Below are 14,596 nucleotides of genomic sequence, written 5' to 3'. Positions count from 1 at the left end.
AAATTCCGGCCGGAGTTGATGTTCCAGATCTATGACCTTTCATGCTGTTAACTCTGTTTCTCTCTCCACAGATGCAGCTAAACCTGCTGAGTATTTCCAGCACTTTCTGTACTGACTTTCTGTATTCACTGATCTTGATCACTCATGTGAGGTCATTAAACCTCTTCCCGCACTGCTTTCAGGTCCTCGGGGATACACTGCTGGCATTGACACTGATGGCAATCTGCTCCTACTGCCTTCCTAGTGCTAGTCTGGAAGGTCTCCTGGCCCCCTATGGGTGCAGGACATCTCTCCTCCTGTCCACTTCCTGCAGCATGACCGCCAGTGCTGCGCCAGAAAAACTAGAGCACACTCTCCGCCCTGTTCCATTTGCACTCTTCTTACGGGCCAGCTACTCTTCCCCAGCCACTTGCAGCACCTACTGCAGCCAGAAACCTCCCCTTTAAGAGGTGCAGGCTGACTTAAAATAATGCAGGCTAATTTTAAATGGTGTTCGCCTCGCATGAAACTGGGTCCAGTGCTGAGGCATGAAGCCACTCAGTAGTGCATTTAGTGCTGTTCAGCGCACTAGGGTCATTTAATTTAGCAGGCAGCACCAACTTTGCACGCTGCCTGCAGCGCAACAAACAGGCACAGGTTAATCTTGCATCATGACCCCTGTGCGCCTTTTTGGGCCTTATCCAATTTTCCCCCCCATGTTTCTTCAGTTGGACATCAGATCAGGAGAGGGAGCTTCTATTTTAATTCTAACCACTTATGAACTTCCTGAGACAAAAGCTAGCATTTCCCTTATTTTAACAAAGAACATTCCACACAACCTATTAAAAAAAAAAGATCAAAGCGGATCCATAGGATAGGAACTGCAGCCACTGGTAAAATATAAACACAACTGAGGGCTATCACACATTTAACAAGCAATGTTTTTTAACTTGTAAAGTTCCTTGTGATGTATCAGACAACTTAATAGCCTTTTCCAGATTATGCTCCTGACCCTGGTTCTCAGTACAATAGAGACAACGACACATGATAATTATCCTTTTCCTAAGATTTCCACTCGATGGCGTCTGCACCTTCCTAATGCGATACCAGGGAGTGGAAAGTTGCAATTTTTCAACAAAGCACATAAGAGATGGTGTGTACGTGGCTGTTTGAGTCAATTTACCCCACTGCAGATGGACAAGCTCTGTAGTGCAGTCGGTATGGTAACACAAGACGTGACAGATTGATTCCAGGCAGTGATGCTCTGTCACTTTTTGACCTCAGGGCAATGTTTCAAGCAGCCCCTAGTTGTTCAGCCAGACTGAAATTGCAGCTGTTGTGCCTTCATTTCACCACATTATCTTTTCCAATAGCACTGGTATTATGTACATTTTCTCAAATAGAATCAGTATTTTCTTTTTTTTCCTGCACGTTCTTTCTTTCTCCTCCGCATTACAATTCTTTGAAGTGAAGCTCCAGATGAGTTATATATCAGCTTTGTCCAACATGAGGAAAACATTTCTCTACCCAACAGTTGTGGACTCCCAGAATAGAGTGGAGCACCACTGGGAACCCACCTTGACTATGGAATTGATTTCAGTTGAGGAAAGTGGGACGCGGCCTCAGTGAGGTCAGTCTGTGTGTGCAAGTATTGCCCCAAGCCACTTCTTGTGGAAAGCACACCTATCAAGCTGATTTCACTTCTGGTGCCAGCGTGAAGTACAGATCAGTTGCAGTATATCTCGAGTTGGTGTAAAGCTCCCTCTAATCTGTTTCATATTTAAATAATAATTTCACAAAAGCACCGTTTACTTTCCAGGTGTACCATTTTCCCACATGGGCCATCTTGTTTGAGTGACATGGCCAATTGCTGCTGAATTAGGAGCAGCTTTGGTATTAATGGACAGTGTTTGATCTGCTTATCTTCAGACGATCTATCATTCCTCAAAGCTGAAGCCATTCTCTCAGGTGAGTCCCAGGAGATGCTCACAAATTCCATCACTACATTGGCAGGGGTTTTGATGTGGTTCCACTAGAACTGGAGTGATTGGATGTATACTGCATCACTGGACTACAGGTAAATGCTGGGAGCCCTCCCACTCCAACCAGACCAGTGAAGATGGAATACATGCTCCACTACTAAGCTACCAAGGACCATCCATCATCCAACATCCATCATTAGACACAGGGAGTAAAAATAAACACACACTATAGATAGCTTGTCCTTCTGTGCAATCGCACTACCATTTTATTTGAAAAAGGTAGCCACACAAGCACAAAAAGATTGGGCCAAACAAGAGTATTTACAAACAAGTCTAACACAGTCCCATTTGGGCAGCTGTAAGTATTTTTTGATATATTTTTCAATGGACTGTAATGAGAGTAGAAGGTAGGGAACAGAAATTGTTTAGAAATTGTGTCAATTATATGGGCTTTAATCCATCCTTCAGCTGCCCAGTTTCTCTGCCTGAACACTGCAGAGCACTGAAAAAGAGGAGGGGGAGGGGAGGCTGAGTTGTGATTGGCAAGGGAATCAATTAACTGAGTACACAGCGAGGCTTATAATCAGCCTAGTGAGCTTTGTTCCATTTAGGCCCAAAAAGGCTTTACTAGACTGGATCCATCGATTTAGTATTAGTGCGATGCTCCGATGTCTCATGAATGGATTTAAAGATTGACACTACGGTTATACCACATTCCAGTGATCAGATTTGAAATGGAAAAGTGTGAGATTTGACTTATGAACTGTAACATATTCAAGCTTGTAGCTGGCTTCAATGTGAAAGCCAGTGTAAATCTGACCCCAGTAGGGGTTCGACTGAGGGTGACATAGATTTAACATTCATGCCAGTATAACTTGGCAGTGGGTTCAATGTCAAATTAACCTTATTGCACTTGCCAAATGCCCTCATTATATCTGGATGAACCCTGAACCACACACCTCTTCCTTATCCATTCCATTCTGCCACCAACTGGAAGTTGAAAATAAACATGTCAGTCCTGTTTGTTCAATGGGACAAGCTTACCCACACAGAGGGCTGAATTTTGTGTCGGAGGTGGGACACCTGGTTGGGGGGGGGGGGGGGGGGTGGGAGGGGTGGGGGGCACCCCGCTTTGGCCTTTTCGTGCCCCTTCCTGGAGTGATCCTCCATTGCTTTTTGGCTCGGTGTCCCGCGCCGAGATCCCCGTCCCTTTAACGATGCAGTATCAACAGCGCCACCGAGAGCGGAAGCCTTGGACCCAGGCCCAGCGCTGGGAACCCCACACCTCAGGTAAGTGAGGCAGGATCGCCGGGGCCAGTCCAGAAGGCACTGGCGAGGGGCGTTGTGGGGGTACAGGGTCCAGGTGCATAGTTTCCCTGCCAGTGCCCTCCGTGGGCTACAGATTGCCCACGGAGGAGGGACCCCCCCACACCAAGCTGGCAGGGAGGATGCCTTGTTTTACAACGCACCTCCCTGCATGATGGAGGCACCCCCCCGCCCCCCCCTGGTTAGATCCATCAATAGGCCACTTAAGGGCCTCAATTGGCATCTGTGCAGGTAGGCCGTTTTTGGCCTATCCCACCCATGGCAAAACCGCTTGGTGACAAAGCGGCGACGGGCCCTCAGCCCCTCACTACCCATTGCAATTCTGTGGGGCCCCCTGCCTCCAACTTCGCCTTGGCGGGGGTGGGGGGGGTGGGGGGGGGGTGGGGGGGGGGCCCATAAAATCCAGCCCTGACTGTCAGCCATGGCACACCTCTGAGTCAGAAGGTTGTGGGTTCAAATCCCATTCCAGAGAATTGCTTGTATAATCTCGGCTGACGCTCCGATGCAGCGTTGACGAATACTGCACTGTAGGGGTGTCGTCTTTCGAACAACATATTTAACCAAGGCACTGCTGCCCTCTCAGGTGGATGTAAAAGATCCTGTGGCATTTTTGAAGATGAACAGGGGAGCTCGCTCCTGTGTCCTGGCCAATAAATCATCCCTCAACCAACATCACTAAAACAGCTGATCTGGTCATTATTACAGTGCTGTTTGCGGGAGCTTGCTGTGCAAAAATTGGCTGCCGCGTTTCCTACATTACACCAGTAACTACACTTCAAAAAAGTATTTCATTGACTGTAAAACACTTTGGGACATCCCGAGGTTGTGAAAGGTGCCATTTCAATGCAAGTTCCTTTTCATAGCAAGAAATAAGATGGCTTTCAGCTGTAAATCCCTCTCGAGCTGCTCTTAACAGATGAAATGTACTAAATCCCAGGCTTTTCTGTGATGGCCTAACAGCAGCATTGGGTTACCTTGGTGGAGGGATGACATTCCTGAGTCTCCGTTCCTTTTTTTTACACACAATACAACTGTAAATAATACACAGTGTAGGGCAACAATAAGAGGCAGGAACTGGGCAAACCCAAGGCCTGCTGTGTAATGTGAGCTTGACTTGATAATCTGTCAAATCAATTAAGCAGTCCAGACAGTCATTAAAAATCTAGAATGCATGCAGGGGTCTCTGACCTGATATTAATATTATATTGGGTTTTGTCGTACAAACCCCCAGAGCTCGTCTGCACACCGAACAAAATGAGACCTGAAAGGAAGGGTAATTTGTCTCATTCATCACCTATTGTTGTCCCTTTCCTTTTGTGAGCCCAAGTCCCTCAATGCAAACAATTGCCACACTTAACTTTGTGGCAAGTTTCTACTATTTCCTGTATAAGTCGCCCCTCCCCCACTGTCCTTCTCCTCCTCCCTATTCATCACTGATCTAGCAATTGCAGAAAACATTTTCTGGAGAAGTGGAGCTAGGAATTAACGGATGAGTCCTTTTTTTGATAGTGGCACAGCCTTTGAGGTAAACCGACAACAGAATCGGGATGTGGATGCTATTCCGCTTTGGAGGAAAACCCGGAATAGATAAGGCTATCATGTGCCGTGAAGCCAAAGGAGACAAGTTATTAATGTAGTAGATGTTCACAAATGCCGAGTCATGGCCGACCATGACTCATGGCCCTCCTGCCTTGGGCGCTATGGCGTTGGAAGGATGAATGAGAACGGGCAGAGACTGCTTGAGTTGTGTACCTATCATAACCTCTGCATCACCAACTCGTTCTTTCACACTAAACCCTGTCACCAGGTTTCATGGAGGCACCCAAGATCACGTCGTTGGCACCAGCTAGACCTCATTGTCACAAGGCGAGCCGCCTTAAACAGTGTTCAAATCACACGCAGCTTCCACAGTGCGGACTGCGACACCGACCACTCCCTGGCGTGCAGCAAGGTTAGACTCAGACCAAAGAAGTTGCATCATTCCAAGCAGAAGGGCCACCCGCGCATCAACACGAGCAGAATTTCTCACCCACAGCTGTTACAAAAATTTCTAAATTCACTTGTAACAGCCCTTCAAAACACTCCCGCAGGGGATGCTGAGACCAAGTGGGCCCACATCAGAGACGCCATCTATGAGTCAGCTTTGACCACCTACGGCAAAAGTGCGAAGAGAAATGCAGACTGGTTTCAATCTCATAATGAAGAGCTGGAACCTGTCATAGCCGCTAAGCGCATTGCACTTTTGAACTACAAGAAAGCCCCCAGCGATTTAACATCCGCAGCACTTAAAGCAGCCAGAAGTACTGCACAAAGAACAGCTAGGCGTTGCGCAAACGACTACTGGCAACACCTATGCAGTCATATTCAGCTGGCCTCAGACACCGGAAACATCAGAGGAATGTATGATGGCATGAAGAGAGCTCTTGGGCCAACCATCAAGAAGATCACCCCCCTCAAATCTAAATCGGGGGACATAATCACTGACCAACGCAAACAGATGGACCGCTGGGTTGAGCACTACCTAGAACTGTACTCCAGGGAGAATGCTGTCACTGAGACTGCCCTCAATGCAGCCCAGCCTCTACCAGTCATGGATGAGCTGGACATACAGCCAACCAAATCGGAACTCAGTGATGCCATTGATTCCCTAGCCAGCGGAAAAGCCCCTGGGAAGGACAGCATTACCCCTGAAATAATCAAGAGTGCCAAGCCTGCTATACTCTCAGCACTACATGAACTGCTATGCCTGTGCTGGGACGAGGGAGCAGTACCCCAGGACATGCGCGATGCCAACATCATCACCCTCTATAAAAACAAAGGTGACCGCGGTGACTGCAACAACTACCGTGGAATCTCCCTGCTCAGCATAGTGGGGAAAGTCTTTGCTCGAGTCGCTCTGAACAGGCTCCAGAAGCTGGCCGAGCGCGTCTACCCTGAGGCACAGTGTGGCTTTCGTGCAGAGAGATCGACTATTGACATGCTGTTCTCCCTTCGTCAGATACAGGAGAAATGCCGTGAACAACAGATGCCCCTCTACATTGCTTTCATTGATCTCACCAAAGCCTTTGACCTCGTCAGCAGACGTGGTCTCTTCAGACTACTAGAAAAGATCGGATGTCCACCAAAGCTACTAAGTATCATCACCTCATTCCATGACAATATGAAAGGCACAATTCAACATGGTGGCTCCTCATCAGAGCCCTTTCCTATCCTGAGTGGTGTGAAACAGGGCTGTGTTCTCGCACCCACACTTTTTGGGATTTTCTTCTCCCTGCTGCTTTCACATGCGTTCAAATCCTCTGAAGAAGGAATTTTCCTCCACACAAGATCAGGGGGCAGGTTGTTCAACCTTGCCCGTCTAAGAGCGAAGTCCAAAGTACGGAAAGTCCTCATCAGAGAACTCCTCTTTGCTGACGATGCTGCTTTAACATCTCACACTGAAGAATGCCTGCAGAGTCTCATCGACAGGTTTGCGTCTGCCTGCAATGAATTTGGCCTAACCATCAGCCTCAAGAAAACGAACATCATGGGGCAGGATGTCAGAAATGCTCCATCCATCAATATTGGCGACCACGCTCTGGAAGTGGTTCAAGAGTTCACTACCTAGGCTCAACTATCACCAGTAACCTGTCTCTAGATGCAGAAATCAACAAGCGCATGGGTAAGGCTTCCACTGCTATGTTCAGACTGGCCAAGAGAGTGTGGGAAAATGGCGCACTGACACGGAACACAAAAGTCCGAGTGTATCAGGCCTGTGTCCTCAGTACCTTGCTCTACGGCAGCGAGGCCTGGACAACGTATGCCAGCCAAGAGCGACGTCTCAATTCATTCCATCTTCGCTGCCTTCGGAGAATACTTGGCATCAGGTGGCAGGACTATATCTCCAACACAGAAGTCCTTGAAGCGGCCAACATCCCCAGCTTATACACACTACTGAGTCAGCGGCGCTTGAGATGGCTTGGCCATGTGAGCCGCATGGAAGATGGCAGGATCCCCAAAGACACATTGTACAGCGAGCTCGCCACTGGTATCAGACCCACCGGCCGTCCATGTCTCCGTTATAAAGACGTCTGCAAACGCGACATGAAATCGTGTGACATTGATCACAAGTCGTGGGAGTCAGTTGCCAGCATTCGCCAGAGCTGGCGGGCAGCCATAAAGACAGGGCTAAATTGTGGCGAGTCGAAGAGACTTAGTAGTTGGCAGGAAAAAAGACAGAGGCGCAAGGGGAGAGCCAACTGTGCAACAGCCCCAACAAACAAATTTCTCTGCAGCACCTGTGGAAGAGCCTGTCACTCCAGAATTGGCCTTTATAGCCACTCCAGGCGCTGCTTCACAAACCACTGACCACCTCCAGGCGCGTATCCATTGTCTCTCGAGATAAGGAGGCCCAAAAGAAAGAAAAGAAAAAAAAAAAAGAAGAGATGTTCACAAATAAAATTCATGCAACCGTAATAATAGGTGAATTATGGGGGGTTTGAGAAAGTAAGTAAGGAGAAATTGTTTCCATTGGCAGGAGGGTTGGTAACCAGAGGACACAGGTTGAAGGTAATTGGAAAAAGAACCAAAGTGCGAGATGAGAAGAATATTTTTTATTCAATGAGTTGTTGTGATCTGGAATTTTTTAAAAAGGTTTTCATTGGATGTAGGCGTCATTGGCAAGGCCAGCATTTGTTGCCCATCCCTAATTGCCCTTGACAACTGAGTGGCTTGCTAGCCCTGAAAGAGCAGTGGAAGCAGATTCAATAGTAACTTTCAGAAGGAAATTGGATAAATACTTGAAAAGACAGAATGTGCAGGTCTTTGGGAAAAGAGGAGGGAAGGAGTCTTAATTGGATAGCTCTTTTGGAGGGCTGCCAGAGACGTGATGGGCCAAGTGGTCTTCATTCTGTGCTGTAAGATTCTATGGTTATGTGATCAAACCTTGGAGTTGGTCTTAAAATCATAACTATCAGGCTCGGAAGGACTAATAACAAAGTTTGCAAGTTCATTGAGAGTATACATATAGAACAGCGAATAATTGATAATGATTGCAAGGCAAGAATCTTTTATGAGGTTTAGATGATTTATAACTAAAATATATCAGACGTCTTTGAGTGATTACAAGGTAGGATTCTTTTGGTTGTGTTACAGACTACATGGAAGTGGAGCTCCAGCAGTTTGTATCTGTCATTTGAACACTGTAGCGGTCCCTCTCCTGCAGGTTAGCGTCAGTTCTGGTGGGGGTTCCGATTGTCTTCCACAAAAGGTTGCAAGAGGAAATCTGAAGGGCTTCCTTGGGACTTAAGGGTCAGTGGACTGGAGAGGTGAAAAATAATCAGCCCCGGGCTCCTGCTTCTGGTTGTTAACTACTTTTCTTTCTTTCTTTTGACTACTATACAATATCTAATCTACTATACTATCTATGTTTTGAATGAGATGTTAAGCCGAGGATCCATCTGCTCTGTAAGGTTGGTATAAAAGATCCCATGGCACTATTTCGAAGAGGAGCAGGGGAGTTGTCCTTGGTACCCTGGCCAATATTTATCCCTCAATCAACATCACACAAAACAGATTATCTGATCATTATCACATTGCTGTTTGTGGGAGCTTGCTGTGTGCAAGTTGGTTACAGGTTTCCTACATTTACACTCTGTTATAGTGATGTTGGTTGAGGGATTAAATATTGATGAGGACACCAAGGAGAATTCTCCTGCTCTTTTTTTGAATTGTGCCAGGGGATCTTTTTTATGTCCACCTGAGATGGCAGACAGTTTAACAGCTCAACTGATAGACAGAACATCCGTCAGTGCTGCACTCCCTCAGTACGGCACTGGAGGGCCAGCTTCAATTACGTGCTCAAGTCTCTGGAGTGGGAATTGAACTCACTGCAGTCTGTCTCAGAGATAAGAGTGCTACCCATGAGTTGCTGATTTATGCTGGGACCAGCAGCCCTCCAGTACCTTACTCAGGTAGCTAATATACTAAATCATGTGGTACAGGGTTATTCCATCATGGGGCCATTACAACCTTGTCTTCACCAACATGAACATTCATCCTTATATTAAAAAAGCTTGCATTTATATAGGGCCTTTCACAACCTCAGGGTGTCTTAAAGTGCTTTATATCCAATGAAATATTTTTAAAAGTGTAGTCATTGTTGAAATGGAGGAAACAAGCAGCCAATTCAACAATTTATTGCCTGTAAAGCACCTTGGGATGTCTGGTAGTTGTGAAAGATGCTATATAAATTCAAGTCTTTTTGATTCTTATGAGTGAGAAGAGGAGAAAACTCGGGAAATTATTTATTTATCCTGCATTATTGAATCTCATTGAATGGATATAACTCTTCATTATTTCTGCATTGAGATTCTGTGTGGCAATTTTTTTTTGATGAGATACTGCTGTGAGGTGACCTTTGTGGCACATGTGATGCACCTATTGGTCTGAAATTTATTAACATATTTATCAAGTGGCGCATCTTGTCTCAGGCAAATATAAAAATCATTACATGAAGTGCAATCTCCCTTAATATAATATCTGATACCAGACCCTGAAATCACTGCAGCTAGCTTGTAAAGGTCATGGCGATAATTTCCACAGGTATTGTAATAATCTCTTGCTGAAACCACTGCAGGACATTAGGATAAACCTCCAGGAAAATTCAGGGCTTACAATTTCAAACCCTCCTCTGTGAGTCCATCATAGTCATTCCGAGTGAAATCCTATCATTCTGTACATCACAACATTTTCATATGCAGCAGACAAACAGGGTACAGATATGTAGTGGTTTTTATCACAAACAACAACAACTGGCCGCATCTATATGGCGCCTTCAACGTATTAAACATCCCAATGCGCTTCACAGGAGCGTTACCAAATAAAATTTGACACCGAGCCACATCAGGAGATATTAGGACAGGTGACCAAAAGCTTGGTCAAAAAGATGGTTTTAAGGAGCATCTTTAAAGGAAGTGTTATGACGAGGCGAGGAAGGGGTCTAGGGCTCCCCTCTCGGCCTTTTCCTGGTTTGGCCGTAACAGGGTTTAACTTTTAAAACACAGTGTTTTTAGCTTCCCCTCAGTGAGTCCTTGCTCACTGCTCTCTAATTGCAATTGTAATGAAATCAATCAGATAGGTTTTCTCAGATTTTCGCAAGAAAGGTGTAAGTTTATTAACCTTCAAACTCTAACTCAGTTAAAATTACTAAGAATACACGATGCGACCACGCTAGCATGCGTACACGATAAACACACACACAAATAGATACTGAGGAGGAGAAAGAATTAAAGGGGGGAGGGGCAGGTTTGAAGTAGTAGGTGGAATTCAGTTACTGGTTTTGGGTTGGATGTAAAGTCATTGGTTGAAATTACAAAGTGATTATTGACAACACAGCCGGCAGCCGACGTCATCAGACTGCGCCAATCTGCGCACATGCGCACATTGGCTCCTTCTTTCTGCGCATGCACTGCATTCCTCATTGCCGGGACTGGTTGGCGTATGCGCAGATGACATCATTGCATAACGCGGGCAGTGAACGGGGATGGGGGAAGCAGGGAGAGAGTGGGGGTGGGGGAAGCAGGGAGAGAGCGGGGGTGGGGGAAGCGGGGCGAGCCTTCTCGTTTCCCCCCCCCCCCCGCTCGCTCTAACCCCCCCCCCCGCTCGCTCTAAACCCCCCTCCGCTCGCTCCCTCTTCCCCCCACAACCCGCTCACTCCCTCCTTCCCCCCCCCCCACCCGCTCATTCCCCGGCCCACTCGCTCCCTTCCTCCGGCCATTGTGTCCTGCCATGTGTTTAGGTTGCCTTTGTGTGATTATTTGAGCAGCACCATCTTTAGTCCTGGCAGCTACCTGACATCGCTGCCTGTGACATTTTAGTGGCACAGGCTGCATTTGCGCATGTGCCACTGCAGCGCCTCCTATTGATTGCATTGTCAGCAAACGCAGCCTTGAAATTAAGACTTGCAGTTCTCGTTGGGGCTCAGTGCACACTTTTAAACTTGTTTTGCTGGTACCAGAAAGCTGCAGGGTCTTCTGTCTTGAGGCTTAAGTTACTTCCGTGAGCCTTTGGAACTTTGTGTGAGAGACAGAGAGAGACAGAGAGAGAGAGGCCTTGCTTCTCGTTGGTCTTCAAAATTCAGTCTGCCCCTTTCTGTGTCTGGCACAAGTCAAAAAGTCCCAGTCTTACCACCAAGTCAGTCATGTGACCATCTCTTTGTTTGCAACAGCAGCTTCTTGAGGGTTGAGGGATTTCAAAGCTTTCCAGCCACACTTGGTAGGGGGTGGAGTTCTGGCTCTTACAGAGTCAAAGGATATTGATCACCACTATTGACAAAACCCATCTCGCTAATTGAATCAGGGGGCACTTCCATTGTCTCTCTAGGCAACTGTCTCTCAGACTGCAAATGTGCAGCCATGTTTTCAGCCACTGCTCTGTGCTCTTTTTTAAACAAGTTCTGTTCAATGTCCAGTAACAGTTCAAAATCATGTTCCATATGATGAAATTAATATGTTTCCATTTGGCAGGTATGGTTTTCTGTCACACCTTCACATCCAGCTGAATGAAATGTGACATTAGGGAAAACTATAAAAATAGAAAGAAGAGAAAGTACAGGAAAACGCACATGCATGTTCTCATTCATTCTCATTCATTCAGAAATCTTAAAATTGTTACTGTCTGTCTTTCCTTTGTCTCAGTGCTGCTCTAAACTGCCCCTTTTTTCCTGGGGTGGGTCTGAGATAGTTATGTGTTGCCCAAAGTGGTTTAAAGTTTCTTCACTATCGGCCTACAATATGTTGGGAATGGGCATCGCAATAAACATGTGATTTTTGGTGAGGTTTGCAGTTTGCACATTTCCATGATTGTCTCGGGTCCCTTTGTTCCTGTTGAGGTCTGCAGGGGGGATGGTTTGATTTAATTATCCCTGGTTTGGAGTTCTGATCCTGGGCGTCGGCAGTGGGTGAATCCACTCTGATCTCTCTTTCAGTGCTCTGATGAGTCATGCAAGTGCTTTTCACTTTAGAGTATGGTTGGTTCTCTTTTCTCCTGATGATGGGGGAGAATTCTTTGCTAATCTTTCCTTTGTCCTCTGGGACATTCCTGCTTGCAGCCATTTGTCCAGATTCTGCTGCACTGCCCTGTGGCATTTTGGCAAGGTGAGGCATCACCCTCACAGTTTCTCTGCCCACTTGAGGATTTTCTTTGTCTCTGCAGGTTTCCGTAAATGCTGTGAGCAACTCTAGTGGGGTAGTCTGGTGTCTGCATTTACATAGGAGGATGTGGGGGCTAACTTCTTCAACGTTTCGGGGTTGGCTAACATGACAGTAGGGGCTTTTATTTGGGAATCCTCCTGGACCTCCTGTAACCTGTCCTCTTTGTTCCCATTTCCCCTTTCCTCTCTAACTTTTTGCAAGCCCTGTGCCTGTCTGTCCCCATTTGTTCATGGCAGTGGTCCCTTACAATTCACCAACCCTCTGACGGAGGGTCCTCCAAATGTCAGTACAGGAATTAGGGGTGCAGATTTCATTGCAGGTTGGGGTTTCCCCTCAAACTGGCACATGTGACAACTTCTGCAGTACTCCACCACATCTTTCTGGAATTTTGGCCAGTCAGACTGCTGTCTTATGCGTGCTTTGGTTTCTTGTTTACCGACATGTGCAGCCATTGTAGTCTCATGGGCCATTCTCAATATTTCGCTGTGGTCCCTCTGCGGCACCACTTAGTGGTGAACTACTGCCCACTCTTTGTCCTCAGGTCTGTGAGGAGAACTCCATTTCCTCATCAGTACCTCATTCTTTAAATAGTAGCAATCAGGAGCTCCCTCTGCTTCAATTTCAGTCTGGGCAGCCTGTGCTAGCTCTCTCAGTACTGGGTCGGCTTGCTGAGCCTCAGCTAGGGAAAATCCATTTAATCCATTCCCTGGGTCCTCTAACTTTCCAAAGAAAGTCTCGGACAGACAGACCTCATGGTCATCTGCCTGCAGTGCCAATTCAGTCTCCTCTGGGGGAGCTGGTTTGGTCATGGCCTGATTCACTACACATTCAGGGGAACTGCAGGGAACCATCTCCTGCCACTGCCCTGTTTCTCTGACCTTCTGCAGTCTCTTTTTCACAACTGGGGAAGCTACCACCTTCGCCCCCTACCTAGGAGCAGGTCAACCCTGCCCACAGGCAAACTAGGGACAATCCCTATGGTCATCGGTCCTGAAACTAGGTCACACTCCAAGTGCACATGGTGTACAGGTACAGGCATCCTCTGCCCTCCAATACCATTCACCACCATTTTGGTGTTCACTGCACTCTCTGGGGGAACAGTCAGGCCTTTTCCCAGTAAAAGGGATATAGTGGGCCCTGTGTCCCTGAGGATTACTATGGGCTTGCTTGTCCCACTCGAGGGTATGGAGTTACTCGCCCTTCTGACACAAACCCTGACAACCTTCAGGAATCTTATTAAATTTTCCTGCACCTGCAGCAGTATGTTTTCTGGATCTTACGGCTGCTGCAGTTAAAGCCACAGCTTGTTCAGCTCTGCTTTCCATCAGGGTCCTTTCTCCTTCACTGTGCAGATGTGCCCTGATTAACCCTACAGGCTTTCCCCATAGTTTCCAGCAGTCAGCTCTCAGATGACCTGCCTTATTACAATGGAAGCACACAGGTCTCCGGGTCTCACTCCTATTTACTGCATCTTCCTTTTGGGCTGGAGGAGGGCCCCCTGTGAGTCCTGCTTTTCTTTCTCTCCCAGGACTGCTTGGGCTTCTATTATCTTCCCACCCTTTGTCCTTTTCGGATTTGTGATGGTGACGAGGAAATGTTTTTCCCTGGGGAACCGACTTGTATATTAGAGCAAATTCATCAGCCAGATCTGCGGCTTTTCTCACTCGATGTACTTTTTGTTCCTACACATGGTCTTTATGGAGAGTGGGAGAGAGTTTTTAAATTCCTCTAGCAAAATCACCTCTCTGAGGTTTTCATAGCTGAGCTGCACTTTAAGAGCCCTCCACCACTGGTCAAAAGCCAGTTGCTTATTTCTCTTAAACTCCAAGTAAGTTTGATCAATCTGTTTCTTGAGGACTCTGAACTTCTGGCGGTAGGCTTTCGGTACTAGTTCATATGCTCCGAGGATAGCATTTTTTGTCAGTTCATAATTTGATGAACTCTCATCTGGCAACAGGGAATAAACCTCATGGGTTTTTTCCATTAGCTTACTTTGCAACAGAGGTCTCCAGCTCTTAGCCAGCCATTTTAACTGCGTTGCAAGTTTCTCAAAAGATACAAAAAATGCTTCCATGTCTCTTTTATTGAATTTTGGAATCAATTGGGAAAATTTTAAAA

This window comes from Heterodontus francisci, chromosome 11, assembly GCF_036365525.1.
Source record: "Heterodontus francisci isolate sHetFra1 chromosome 11, sHetFra1.hap1, whole genome shotgun sequence".
Lineage (NCBI taxonomy): Eukaryota > Metazoa > Chordata > Chondrichthyes > Heterodontiformes > Heterodontidae > Heterodontus > Heterodontus francisci.
The sequence above is the reverse complement of the archived record's forward strand: the minus strand, read 5'-3'. Positions refer to the sequence as shown.